At 51.4% G+C, this 12,630-nt stretch overlaps 2 long non-coding RNA genes across 2 annotated transcripts; one reads left to right on the top strand and one right to left on the bottom strand.

Annotated features, from left to right (window-relative positions):
• Positions 1-21: 21 nt before the first annotated feature.
• LOC123480721 (uncharacterized) lies at positions 22-6,582 on the top strand. Its single transcript, XR_008425689.2, has 3 exons — positions 22-329; positions 1,010-1,260; positions 1,393-6,582. It is a non-coding gene; the product is annotated as an uncharacterized lncRNA (long non-coding RNA).
• A 1,370-nt stretch (positions 6,583-7,952) lies between these two features.
• On the bottom strand, positions 7,953-12,315 carry LOC123480722 (uncharacterized). The gene is made up of 3 exons (XR_006656828.2): positions 11,246-12,315; positions 10,745-10,765; positions 7,953-9,181 (listed from the first exon to the last, which is right to left on the bottom strand). It is a non-coding gene; the product is annotated as an uncharacterized lncRNA (long non-coding RNA).
• Positions 12,316-12,630: the final 315 nt, after the last annotated feature.

The following is a 12,630-nucleotide window of genomic DNA, read 5'->3' as shown; positions in this document are numbered from 1 at the left end:
CCGCACCCCGGGGGCCGCCCACCCCCAACCCCTGTTCACCAAGGCCACCCACTCGAGGTGGCCCGCTGGCGGCGCTAGGTGTTGAAACCAGGCGGTCACAGCCGGCTGGGAGACAGCGTCGTCCCTGGCGCGGCCACTGGGCCCTCGCGCCAGGCCGGGCGGGGACTAGGGACTGCGTGACCCAGGCCTCCGGACCCGCTCCGAGCGGGCAGCCGCGAGGGGCACGAAGGGGCTCCGTGGTCCCTGTTCCCGAGCAGCGTGGGCGAGTCAGGGCCCCAGATGGGGCCTGTGAACCCGGCCAGGATGGCCTCGCGCGCCCCCAGACCCGCGTGAGTCAAGGCCCTCTCCTCCACGCAGCCGTCCGTCTTGCTAGCCCTGCGGCTCCAAGTTGGGTCGTGCACCCTGCGGTTCTGACAGCTCGGGAACCTCTATGAGCCTAGCTTTCCTCGCCCATAAAATTTTACACTTGGGGCACGGCGGGAGGAATGCGCTGACTTGAGGATTTAAATCTCAGCACCAGTAGTTAGTTGCCACCTCTGTGGTCTTGGGTGAATTCTTCATTCTCTCTGTACTGCAGTTTCCTCATCTGTAATGTGGGGTTAATCTGATGTTTTATACATACGATAGGTTTGGAAATATGTCTGTATCCATTCATATGCGGAAAAATGCACCCCAAACTCGGTCTGTGTGGCGATGCCTGGGGGCGGGGTTGGGGAGGAAAAAATAAGCTTTCACGTTGTACACTATATGTTTATATGCTGTTTGAATTTTTAACCACAAGTGTTACCTGTGTTATGAGTTATGTTTAAAAATAATATTACATAGAGTAGGTAATAAGTGGTTACTACTATTATTTTTTTTAATTGCCATTTACTCAGGAGCTGCAGTTGTGTACTTTTAGCCTACTCAGTGTTTTTTAAAAATTGATTCAGAGAGATAGAAATATTGGTGTGTTGTTCCACGTATTTATGCATTTGTTGGTTGATTCTTCTATGTGCCTTGACCACAGATCAAACCCACAACCTTGGCGTATTGGGTGAATGCTCTAGACGACTGAGCTATCTGGCCAGGGCTCGCCCCCTACCATTCTTGAGCGCCTTTGGCACTTGGTGATGAGGGCACTGTGAGATGACACCCTCCGCCCTCCAGGAGCTGGGTCTAGTCAGAGACAGCCAGCCATGGGATAGTGAGTACTGGACTCAACAGAAGCAAGGTTATCTCTGAAATGAGGGAAGTGTAAATATAAAATGCTTTTACAAGGTGAGGATGTTGTACCCTTATTTGAAGTTTAGCATGCATATTTTGTTTTCTCATTAAATACCTGAGTTCTTTTTAGTTTGTATCATATTTTTTCCGATTTTGCATTTGTATTTTGTATTTTTCTATTTGTAGGGTTAAAAGAAATATTTGAATTGCAATGTTACAGAACAGACAAATGAGTCCCAGCTGCCCAGGCCTGCTCTCCCGACTTTTCCACCGAAGCTCAGAGGCCCATGGACAGGTAGGTGAGCTGGCTGGGGACACCCGAGACTCCTGTGATTGTAGAGGGATGCAGGACAATGTTGTTAGAGCTTCTGTTTTTCTGTTTTCGTTTCTCAAGAGAAGTTATAAAATACCCTGGTTTTAAAATATTAAAAAGTCACTGAAACAACAACAAAACTTTAAGGCACCAAGTACAACACAGGAAACACGACCAAGGTCAGGGTTTTCTGCAGGCCTTAAATCTGCACTTCTCCTCAAAATGTCCTGTGTTGCTAAAGAGCCCGGACAGATAACAGGTTAATGTCCCCCTCCCAGGCAGGCTAGTTTATCTAGGGGCTGTTGGTGACAGTCCTCTCCAAGAGGCATATTTATAGTTGCGGACTTGGAGCGGAGCCCCCCTGTTCAGACCTCAGGCACAGGAAGACATTTTAGGTCAGGGACCTTTTTGTGGTCCCCAATCATATCCCATTAGCATTCACTCATCTGCAAGGAGGCAAGGGACTGGACAGGAAGGTGGGACTGAAGACAGCAGAGTGAGAAGGGAGCCTGGGAGGATGGGAAAGGTCTGCCTTTGACATTTTTAACTGCTGTGAACTGAAGGTCAGAAATAGCCCTTTCCATTAAAAAGTGGCTGCAGACCAAAGAGATCAGAGATCTGCTACAGCTGTCACCTCTCCTGACTTGGTGGTCTGCAAATTCTGTAGTGAGAAAAGAATTTCCTATGCTTTGGCAACTTGTGAAGTGCCAGGTAAAATTGGTGGGCTGGTCTCAATAATATAGCTAACCTGGATATAGCACTTACTCTGTGTACAGTCTTCGTCATAACAGGTTTGGAAACAAAGACACAAAGAGAAATTCAGTAATTAGCCCCAAATCTCGCAGTTAGAAGCTATTATCAGTATATGTTGTATGCAAGTGACTTTTTTTAAAAAAGATTTTATTTATTTATTTTTAGAGAGAGGGGAAGGGAGGGAGAAAGAGAGGGAGAGAAATATCAGATTCTCATGCGCCCAACTGGGGGGGACCCGGCCCACAACCCAGGCATGTGCCCTGACTGAGCACTGAACAGCAACCTTTCGGTTTGCAGAGCAGCAGCACTCAATCCACTGAGTCACACTAGCCTGGGCTGCAAGTGAGAGTTTTGAGAAATGTAGCTGAGTTAGATGAATTTTTTTTCCCTGTAGTAAGCTAAGGAAGTTGTATTTGTGTTGAATTAGATAACATTGTAAACCAATGTTTCCTGTGAGACGTTGTCCCTATTCCAAGATAATACTGATGCTAACACCAGTGGGTGCATGGGGCCAGAAACCAACGTGAAACTGTCTGGTTTTGGTTTGTGGTCACAGTGGCAACCATTTTCAGGAAGCCTGGTGTTTGCCTTTCTGCCTCTCGGAGTCACAGTTTGCTCAACTCCTTTGTTCCAGAAGAGCCGCCCTCTCCCCAGTTGTTACATACCAGCAACTCTGGCCCTGGACTCCCAGTGTCCGGTCACATCAGGCCGTGGACTCCCAGTGTCCGGTCACATTATTCCTCACTGTTTTCTCCCACTGATGCCATTCCTCTGACCCTTTGGCTTTGCCTCGACCCAGTTAGCTGTCCCTGCAACAGTTCTGAAAACAGCCTCTTGTGACCTGTTCTCAGCAAGCAGCCTAGAGGGTGGGAGCCACCTGGCCATGTTTACTTTTATACCCACCACCTCGCCTTGCATGTAGTAGGCACTTAATTAATGCTGGTAGGGTGAGCCCATGAATGAGATGGTGAGTGCTGCCTCAGCTCTGGCCACAGCCCAGCACTTTCTGGTCGTCTCGCCCCATCATGGCTGAGCTGGCTCTGGCGTGATGAAATGACAAAGACACAGGATGTGACTTGTCTGGTAAGAGGAGCATCAAGATGTGGATGAATATTCTGGTCTTCTAGTCACTGCTCTGGAGATGTTGAACTTGGTCAGAAACTCCCAAAGTCAGAATTCTTTAAAAAAATTTTTTTTAAAGATTTTATTTATTTTTTAGAGAAAGAAGAAGGGAGGGAGAAAGAGATGGAGAGAAACATCAGTCAGTTGCCTCTCACACAGCCCCAGCTGGGGACCTGGCCTGCAGCCCAGGCATGTGCCCTGATGGGGAATCAAACCAACGACCGTTTGGTTCACTGACAGGTGTTCCATACGGTGAGCCACACCAGCCAGGGCAGACTTCTTCTTGATTTGATTTCCAAATTTCAATAATCTACCGTTGTCTCTCAGCAGGCCCTGAGGCCCTTGGGCACAGACTTTGCCTGGGTACTGCCCTGAGCTGTCTGTCTGTCCATCAGCATTCTGAAAACAGGAAGTGCTCAGTAAATGTTTATGGAATTGAATGAATTGATCAGACATAACGTTGGCAATCATTAAGTTTACAAAACCATCAGTACTTTGACATCTACGTTAAGTGTGCACATCTTTTTACATATAGGTTTGGGAAACGTGGCCATGAGCTAGGGCTTCTGGATTAGGCCTCCAGAATGTTTAAGGATATTCACTGTCTGCTAAATTGGGAAGATTCCTGAGATGATATGTTTCCCGTTACAGTCTCGACGTAACTGATTTACAGATGTAATAAAATGGTGCGCGTCACCGGGAACGAGGAACAATTAGCCAGGACCTGTCCCTCTGACACAAGCCTCTGCTCAGCCGCATCCTTAGGGTCTTGGAGAGAAACATGAGGACCCAGTGTATCTATTTCATAGGCTGTGGTAAGAACCAAAATAAAAAGGATAGCATGTGTGCAAAAGCCGGGGGGTGGGGGGTGGGTCACATAGAAAAGTAAGCCAGGCCCTGGCTGGTGTGGCTCAGTTGGTTGGGCAAACTGAAAGTTTGCCAGTTCAATTCCTCAGTCAGGACACATGCCTGGGTTGCAGGTTCCAGGTATGGAAGTCAGCCAAGGGATGTTTCTCTCTCACATCGATGTTTCTCTCCCTCTCTTTCTCCTTCCTTTCCCCTCACTCTAAAATCAAAAATAAAAGTAAAAAAATATTTAAAAAAAGAAAAGTAAGCCAGTGCTATGATTAACAATGCTATTCAAATCTATTTTTAGTTCCTATGCCACATAGGTCAAGGCTCTGCATTGGGCCCTGGCCGGGTAGCTCAGTTGGCTAGTGCCATCCCCCCACACACCGATCCCAGTCAGGGCACACACAAGAACCAGCCAGTGAGGGCATGAATAAATGGAGCAACAAACTGATGTTTCTCTCTCTCTCTCTCTCTCCCTCCCTCTCTTCTTTTCCCTTTCCCCCACCCATTTCCCTGTCTTAAAATCAACACCAACACCAACACCAGTAATAATAAAAGACTCTGCGTGTGTAAAGACGTAAAGTTGCCCCTTCATGATGCCCAGAGTTCTCTCAGTCTCCTATGGCGCTGTCTCAGAGCCCAGCGGGCTCGCAGGGAGGGGCCGGTGGCAGGGCACGTGTTCATGTGCCCTCGCAGCAGGCTGAGTGTAGTGGCCTGGCCTCCGTGCCAGGCATTGGGGAAAAAAGTGATGTTGCTGTTTGGGCAGAGCCTTCTTCCTGACTAAGAAATCTGGCAGCAGACGTACCACCAGGACCAAGTTCTGTGGGGGTGTCCTGCGCCTTGGGGTTCCTGGACCAGAATGTGAGGTGCTGTGGGCTGGCACAGGTTTGGCAGCTGCTGAGGACCAAGATGCTGTGGGGAGCAGGCCAAGCCCCAGAAAGAATGGCAGGCGCTACCTAGTGGTGGGGACAGGGCTGGAGGGTTCCAAGAATTTTGAGAAAACAGAGCAACTTATTGTTTCGTTCTTGAGTCTGGAAGTGCACTCAGTGCACTGGCCACACAAAGTACTGTACTGTGACCACTTCCAAGACCAACTGCAGATGTGGATGAAAAGCAGGAAATGGTGCAGTTTGTCCCAAGTGAGGAAAGTGACGGAAACCCATCTTCCCTCCCCAGAGAGGCTCCTACAGGAGAATAAAGGTCCATGTGATAATGGGGCCCAATTTCCACCCTCACTTCTAATTCCAGAAGGAAATTACGATTTTTTTCTGAGCAAAGCAGAGGTATACAGAGTAGCAGGCTCTGGAGGTGATGTGGGCCCTGTCCGTGGTTGGAGGAAGGTGCCCCTTTCAGAGCTGAGCAGGGAGGATCAGCTGAGTGGGTGCTGGATTCCATGGGCCAGAGCCTGAGCAGGTTCCTTCTGCCACCTGAGCTCCAAGAAATGGCTTCCTCCTCCAGGGGGTTGTCACTGGAGACAGCGGACTCCGCCCTCAGGACTGCCCGAGGAAGGGGCCATCCTCCCGTGTGACCCTTGCTCTGTGCCTAGGGAAAGGCATTTTCTGGGCATGTTCAGGACAAAGCCAGTTTGGTGTCAAAATAGTCATGACAGATGGCACTGGCGGCCTAACAAAGGCATACATAAAAGGGTAGGAATCAGGGTACAAGACTGCAAACTGTGGCCAGAGAGGCGGGCAGGGCAGCCAAGAGAGAGGCAGAATTTTCTACATACCAAGGACTTGAAGTCAGAAATGGAAGAATCAAGCAGTGTGAGTTGAGGGGCTCGCCCCCTGACCGTAGGCCCAAGCTCACTGCAGACACCTCGAGGGCCCTGAGTGGATAAAGGAGCTATGTTTGCTCCTGGTGCTAGAAAGGGTCTCCCTTTTCTGCTCACGGCCTCCCGGGCTTTAGAAGCTTCAGGATCTGGTCCTGACTCCTAACCTGGCATTCAAAGCCTTGCCCTGTGGCCATAGCCCCCCAGCCAGGGCCTTCTTTCCTGCGACTCTCTCCCCCTCCCTCTCTTCTGAACTTGGGACATCCACCCTCCAAGCCCCAGCTCCATCTCTTTCTGAGTGAACCCCCCACCTGCCTGGACCACCTCTCTCCATCTGTCTCCCAGCCCAAAACCCCGGCCACAGAAGCTGTCTCCAGGACAGGGAGTCTCTCACTTGGGTGCTCCTGAAGGTGCCTGCAGGGATGACAAAAATGCAGGTGCCTGGTCCCCAGTCTGCGTGATCTTGTTCCTGAGCTCACAGGGGTCCTGTGCACATCTAGGTTTGAGGCCCCCTGGTCTACACCACTCCTTGGGAGTTTACCAATGAACCAGGAACTAATTTGGGTCCTGGCACACAGGTGTGCAGGAAGCACAGTTCAATTTATTTCTCAGTAACAGCCTCATTTCTGTTTCAAGAGCCCTTTCCCCTGGGGCAGTGGAAACGTCAGTTTAGGGGATTCCTGCCTCACCTGTCTTACCTGTGGACACACTTAGATTGTGTAGGTGATCTGTGTAGGCAGAGGTGTTTATTCCCTGAGGGAGAAGCAGACAGAGCTCCTGGAGCAAAGCCCAGTTCCTTTCTGGCTCAGGTCCCGCTCCCAGGGAGGAGGAGAGGTGGGAGCCTGGCAGGCCTAACGACTCAGTGGAGGGAAGGGTCATGAAGGGGTCTTGATGTAAATTGATGTAAAACTGAGCTCTGCTCCCAAACCAGCTCCGTCTCCTGACTTCTCACCTCCTCTTGTCAGGGCTGCCCTCCAAAGTCCTAGAGTCATCTTCCCCCTTTTCTCTCCCTATTCCAGACTCGTAGGGAACTTTAGAGGTCATTTTGGCCAGTCCCTTCATTTACAGGTGAAGAGATTGTGGCAATTTCTGGCAAACCCAGAATTAGATCCTGGGTCATGTCACAGACATGAAGTCCTGTCCTCTTAGCTCAAAGGCATGCCGTCCTTCACATAGAGAAGTGTCCTCGTCCGCTCTGTGACCGCCACCTGACTAAGTCATCACCTCCTCCGTAGGTCACAGTGACAGCGATCAATACAAAATGCATGACCACTGGCTCATGGCATCCGTGGAATGCCTTCTGCCTCTTTTCCCTCCCCTCCCATCCTTCTCATCCTTCCAGATCAACTCAAATGCCACCTCTTGCAAGAAGCGGAAGCTGGCTGGGCATGACCTCGCCCCCCAGCTGCACCCAGCTCTGTAACCCACATGCCGGATGGCAGGGTGGGATTGTGGCAGGCTGCATCCTCATGCCATTAAGTTTCAATAATTAGCTTATAAATCCCTAAGAGCGGGGCCTTGCCGCGCCCTCCTGGGTCTCCCTGGCAGGACCTGGCATTGAGGATGACCTGATTACATTTCAGTCACCACTTATGTGGCACATATCATGAGGCGAAACTTCAGCAAAATGCTTAGAACTGTCCACTGAGCCACTCGCCCCGGTGAACTGGGGATACACACCAAGAAGGAAATGTTTAATTTGGGGGTAAGCAAGCTCCCAGAGGAGCTGAAGGTGAGGGAACGACCTGGTGCACAAGCCCAGCAGGCATCTTGTTCCAGCACAAGGCGAAACGTTGCACATACCAAGGGCTGCAGTCACGCAGAGCAGGGTGGAGGCTTGCGGACGAGGTGCAGGTTGAGGCAGGAGGCACCCATGGGCCCAGGGTCATCTGCCAGCACAGGCACAGATGAGCCCGACTCTGGCTGTCACCACTGGCCGCAGCCAGATTGCTGGGGCTCTAGGGCGGTCACTGCTCTCCTGGGGCTGAGAAGTGTGGTGGTTGCTGCTCAAGGCCACAGGTTCGAGCCAAGACTTTGCAGCAACCACCACACTTCCCAGACAGCCCCTTGGCTCGGCAGGCACCAGTGGTGCACAGGGCGTGCCTAAACTCAACAGGGGCTTCCCATTGCCATTTTGCAGCTGTTCTCCAGTGTCTGGTGCATAGTGGGCGCTTGATTACAATCTTTAACAAATGAATTGTCATTTGGGGTCCGCTCCCCGAGGCTTTGCCTTTGAAGCCCTGATGAGTCAGCACGGGGCCAGCATGGGAAGGAAACCCCCTGTTTCTGAGCTCCCAGTGTCCTCTGCTTCACCTGGTGAGCTGAAGGCAATTCGATCTCCATCCTGTTTGGCTTTCCTCCAACACTGGGAAGGGCCTCCTGCTGCCCCAGGAGGGGTGGCCTGGACCCAGGCGGTGATTGTTCTGTGAGCCCAGTCCCGCCCGCCATTCTCTCACTTCAGGTCCTACTCTTATCTCAGTGACTGGGTAACAGCAGCAGGTGGAGGGTCAGCGGACATCCCAGCCCTAAACTCCCCAGCACTCACAGAGCCTCATGGTCTCCGACGGTGATACAGATTCATCATCTCATTTGCTTTGCCCCCAGAGCCCTATAAAGTGGGGTGGGCTGGTGGACTCTGCTTTCATCGATCAGGTGAGAACAATGAAGCAGAAGATGCCCCATTGTTCTCTGTGACTCAGGAAGCAGAACCGCAGCCAGAACCCAGGCCTTCCATCCCGGCCCAGCAAACCCCCAGCTCCTTCCTGACTATGCCGGACAAGGAGAGGGCTGGCCGGCTCAGTCAAGGTTTTTAGGTGCATGTCCCAGCTGGAGGCACTCAACCTCTATCCCAAAGTAACTGCAGCTGTTCGGAGCTGGGAGGGCTGTGAGGTGCAGGCCTCCTCCTATTTTACAGAAGGAAATGCCCCCTCACCCCAGGAGGTTGTGAGCTGCTGGGCCCACAAGGTCTGGAGGTGCAGAGCCTGGGGCCCATGTCCCAAATCCAGGCCACAGGCGCCCCACATTGTGCTCAGATCCCAGTGTGCGGACCAGTCAGGATCTGCACTTTCGTTCTCTGGCCGCTGGGCCCCAGATGGGGTCCCATTGCAGCTCCCTGTTGATGGGCTGTGTGAAAGGGGGTGTCTCCATGCCACCACCTCGGGGTTCTGTGGGATTTAAATGAGACAGTAACACAGTATTAGCAGAACAGTGCCTGGCGCACAGTAAGTCCCCACCAATATTGGCTGGTGTCATTACGGTAAAATTCTGTGTGGCTATGCCAGCATGAGTGCCTGTGCCCCACGGCAGTGGTAGTCCCCGGGGAAGCTATTGAAAGGTTTCCATTGTTCCACAGCAGGAGGGCAGCTCTGTGGTTTGATTGACCTGGTACCCTCCCCAAGTAGGGAGAGTAGGGACCGTGAGGCCCTGGCCTGCTCTGCACTCTGCCAGGGACCTGTCATCAGCAGCTGACTCCACTCCCTGACTCGTGTCCCTGGATTACTGGGGATCTGAACACCTCAGGGAGGTGGGTCCTTGCCCACTGGCTGATTGCTGAGAACAGGTGGGTCCTGAAGGCCAGTCCAGACCTATTTGTGGGGAGACAAAGCAAATCCAAGCCAAGAATCTGGGGAGGATTAGAGAAAACATGCCCATCTCAGCCTCCATCTGCCCGGCCAGCACTGGGCACGGACCAGGCAGGGCGAGGGGAACTTTCCTCCAAGCAAAATGACCAACCAAGGCTTTGGCAGTAGACCCTTCATGAAAGCAGCTGAGAGATGCGTTCAGTTCGAAGCCCTGAGCTCCTGGCGGGCTTGGCAGGGTGCCGTGACGGCCTGGGCTTCCCTCCAGGAATGTGACAGCTCAGTGGAGGCTGGGGCATGGGCAGAGGAGGGCAGTGGCTTCAGTGACCCAAGCTAAGGGCGGCTCCAGAGGTTCTGTCCCAGCCCCTCCCCCAGAGGAGAGCACTTGGTGCTTGCTGGGCAGCACAGCCGTCTGTGGGCTTGGCGAGGTGTGTCCCCCCTCCGAACCTGCCTCTCTGAGACAAGCTCTTGAGAGCGAGGCTTGTGCGCACAGGTTAGGGGTGGGGTGGATCAAGTTAGGACCAGCGCATTCATCACTGCTCCACCCCGGCCGCACCAAGTCTTTTGTACCTTCCTCCTCACCCATCCTTCCTTACCAGCTTCAGTCCTTTACACTGAAGCGGGTTTTAAAGAATAGGTAAAGCGTGTGCATGTGGCAGAGTGGAAAGTGTCTCCCTCCCCTGCCCGCTCCCCCTCCTCTGAAGCAACATCTGTGTGTCCTTACTAACTGGCACACACACGTGTGAGCAGACAGATCAATGTTCTTCCCTATTAACTTTTGGCCACAGAACTCCTCTGAGTCTAAAAAAAGCTCCTGGTTCTTCTCTAAAAAATAGTACACTCAAAAAAATAGTGTACAATTTTAGGGGATTTCACACACTTGTGGCCTGCTTTGCCCTACTCAACAAGGGATTCTGGTGTGGCTTCTGACAGCTGGGCCTGACCACCTGACATGTCCCCCCAGGTGCACACACCCCAACTTCCAGGACTGCTCAGCGTCTCATCGGGGAAGCTCATCTAAGGCCTTAACGAAAGAGCTCAGGCAGGCAGGTCATTCAGTGTCCTCTTTCAGTAACTTCCTATTACATTTAGAATAAAATCTAAACTTAAAAAAATGTTAGTTTATTTTAATGTTTTTAAAATCCTCACCTGAGAATATGTTGATTGATTCTAGAGAGAGAGGAAGGGAGAGAGACAGAAAAATCGATATGAGAGAGAAACATTGTTGGGGATCGAACTCACAACCCCCGTAGGCAAAGCTCTGGCTTTCCCTCACTTCTCTAGTCCCAGCTGTCCTACCCTTTTCCCAGATCTCTGGAGCTCCTCCCTCCCAATCAGCTTTTAACAAAAACTCCTTTATGATTTTATGCCCGGGGGATTTAATCTGAGTCAATTTGGCTTCTCCTGCTCTCGCTCAACTGAGTCCAAAGTTTGATCAGCATTTCCAGTGGAGCGGCCAGCAACCACGTTGTCTGAGGGCCCAGAGCCCCACCCCCGGGGACCAGGGAACTGATGGAGGGCTTTCTGGGCCTCTGCTCCTGCCCGTTCCTTCCTGGGACTTCTGGAAATAAATGAAGGCTGACCAAATGGGAAAAGCGAAGGCTGCTTATTCAGAACTTGCTATACTGAGGAGTCGCCATGATCACTCACATTTTGACAGTCGGAGTGGGAACGCTCTACGATGAAAAGGGGAAGGTTCAGGCGTGCCGTCCCTGCAGGCTGTCGGCTTGGGGAGGCTGCAGCAGGCTAGCTAGAAGCCTGGTACCCTGTAGGGCTGGTTGGGGGTGCATATCTGGCTTTCTCTGGTTGATTCTAAATTGAAATGGGGACAAAAATTAGGGAAGCTGTCAGTTATTCATCAAATCCTGGCCACGTTGAGCCAGCTGTTCCAGAAGTTATTGTTTAGCTTCCTGGATTGTTACTAGAGATAGTCTCACTTCCTGAGTTGGTTTCCTGCGCAGGGTTTTGCAGGCTGTGGATCAGAATCCTGTTTTTCTCCACAACCTACTGTGTTCGGACTGTGTGCAGTCTCTTCATCTATTCTACAATGCCTTTCAGTGACTCTTCCTTACTTACCTTCAACATATGCGGGCTTTGCAATAGTGGAATTGACCAGTATTTAATTTCCTTCATTTGGCAGCTCTCTAGAGAAGCCATTCTCTGTGTAAAGAATGGTGATAGATACAGTAAAAGGAATAGGGGAATAGGACTTGCCCTGCCCCACGGTATAGCTCAGTTGGTTGGCCATCATCCCAAAGAGCGGGTGGGGGTGGGGGCCGTCACAGGTTCAATTCCTGGTCAGGTCAGAGGCCTGGGTTGTGGGTTTGATCCCGGGTCGAGGTGACTATGAGAGGCAACCAATCAATGTTTCTGTCTCACATTGATGTTTCTCTCCCTCTCTTTCTCTCTAATTTGAAAAAATTGAGAAGTGTCAAGAAAAAAGGGGGGGGGGGATAGGACTGGGCAGGCCCTGTGCCCAGGGGGTCTGCGGTCTAGTGCAAGAGGGGAGCTGGCTGTGACTTCAGGGCTGCGACTGTGCCACATGATTGGGGCAGAACAAGGAAGCGGATTGGGACAATTAGGACGGCTTTGTGGTCAGTGTGGAATTTCACGAGTAGGAAAGCAGAAAAGAAGGGGAGACTCTTGGAAGAGGATACTCTGAGGAAGGGCACAGGTGGAGGGGCCTGAGTGTTAGTCACTTTACTCTCCTCGGGCCTCAGTTCTTCACCCCCTAGAGCCGCAGTAAGGCAGACAGTATGTGTGAAGGTGATTGTGAAGATTTCATTGAGAGGAAAAGCCGGGAGAACTAGCTGGAAAGGGCCTCTCACAAAACGAGGAGCCCTAGGAAATTATTATTATTACCTAGGCAGTAATAATAATAATATTAATACCAGCATTTAGTGAGTTTCAGTCACTGCCCTGTCCCTGCAGAGAACACATACAACAATCCTATGAGATAGTTACTATTATCATCTCCATGCTACAGATGAGAAAACTGAGGCACTGAGCAGTTAAGAAACATGCCCAGGCTCACA

This window comes from Desmodus rotundus, chromosome 12, assembly GCF_022682495.2.
Source record: "Desmodus rotundus isolate HL8 chromosome 12, HLdesRot8A.1, whole genome shotgun sequence".
NCBI lineage: Eukaryota > Metazoa > Chordata > Mammalia > Chiroptera > Phyllostomidae > Desmodus > Desmodus rotundus.
The sequence above is the reverse complement of the archived record's forward strand: the minus strand, read 5'-3'. Positions and strand labels throughout refer to the sequence as shown.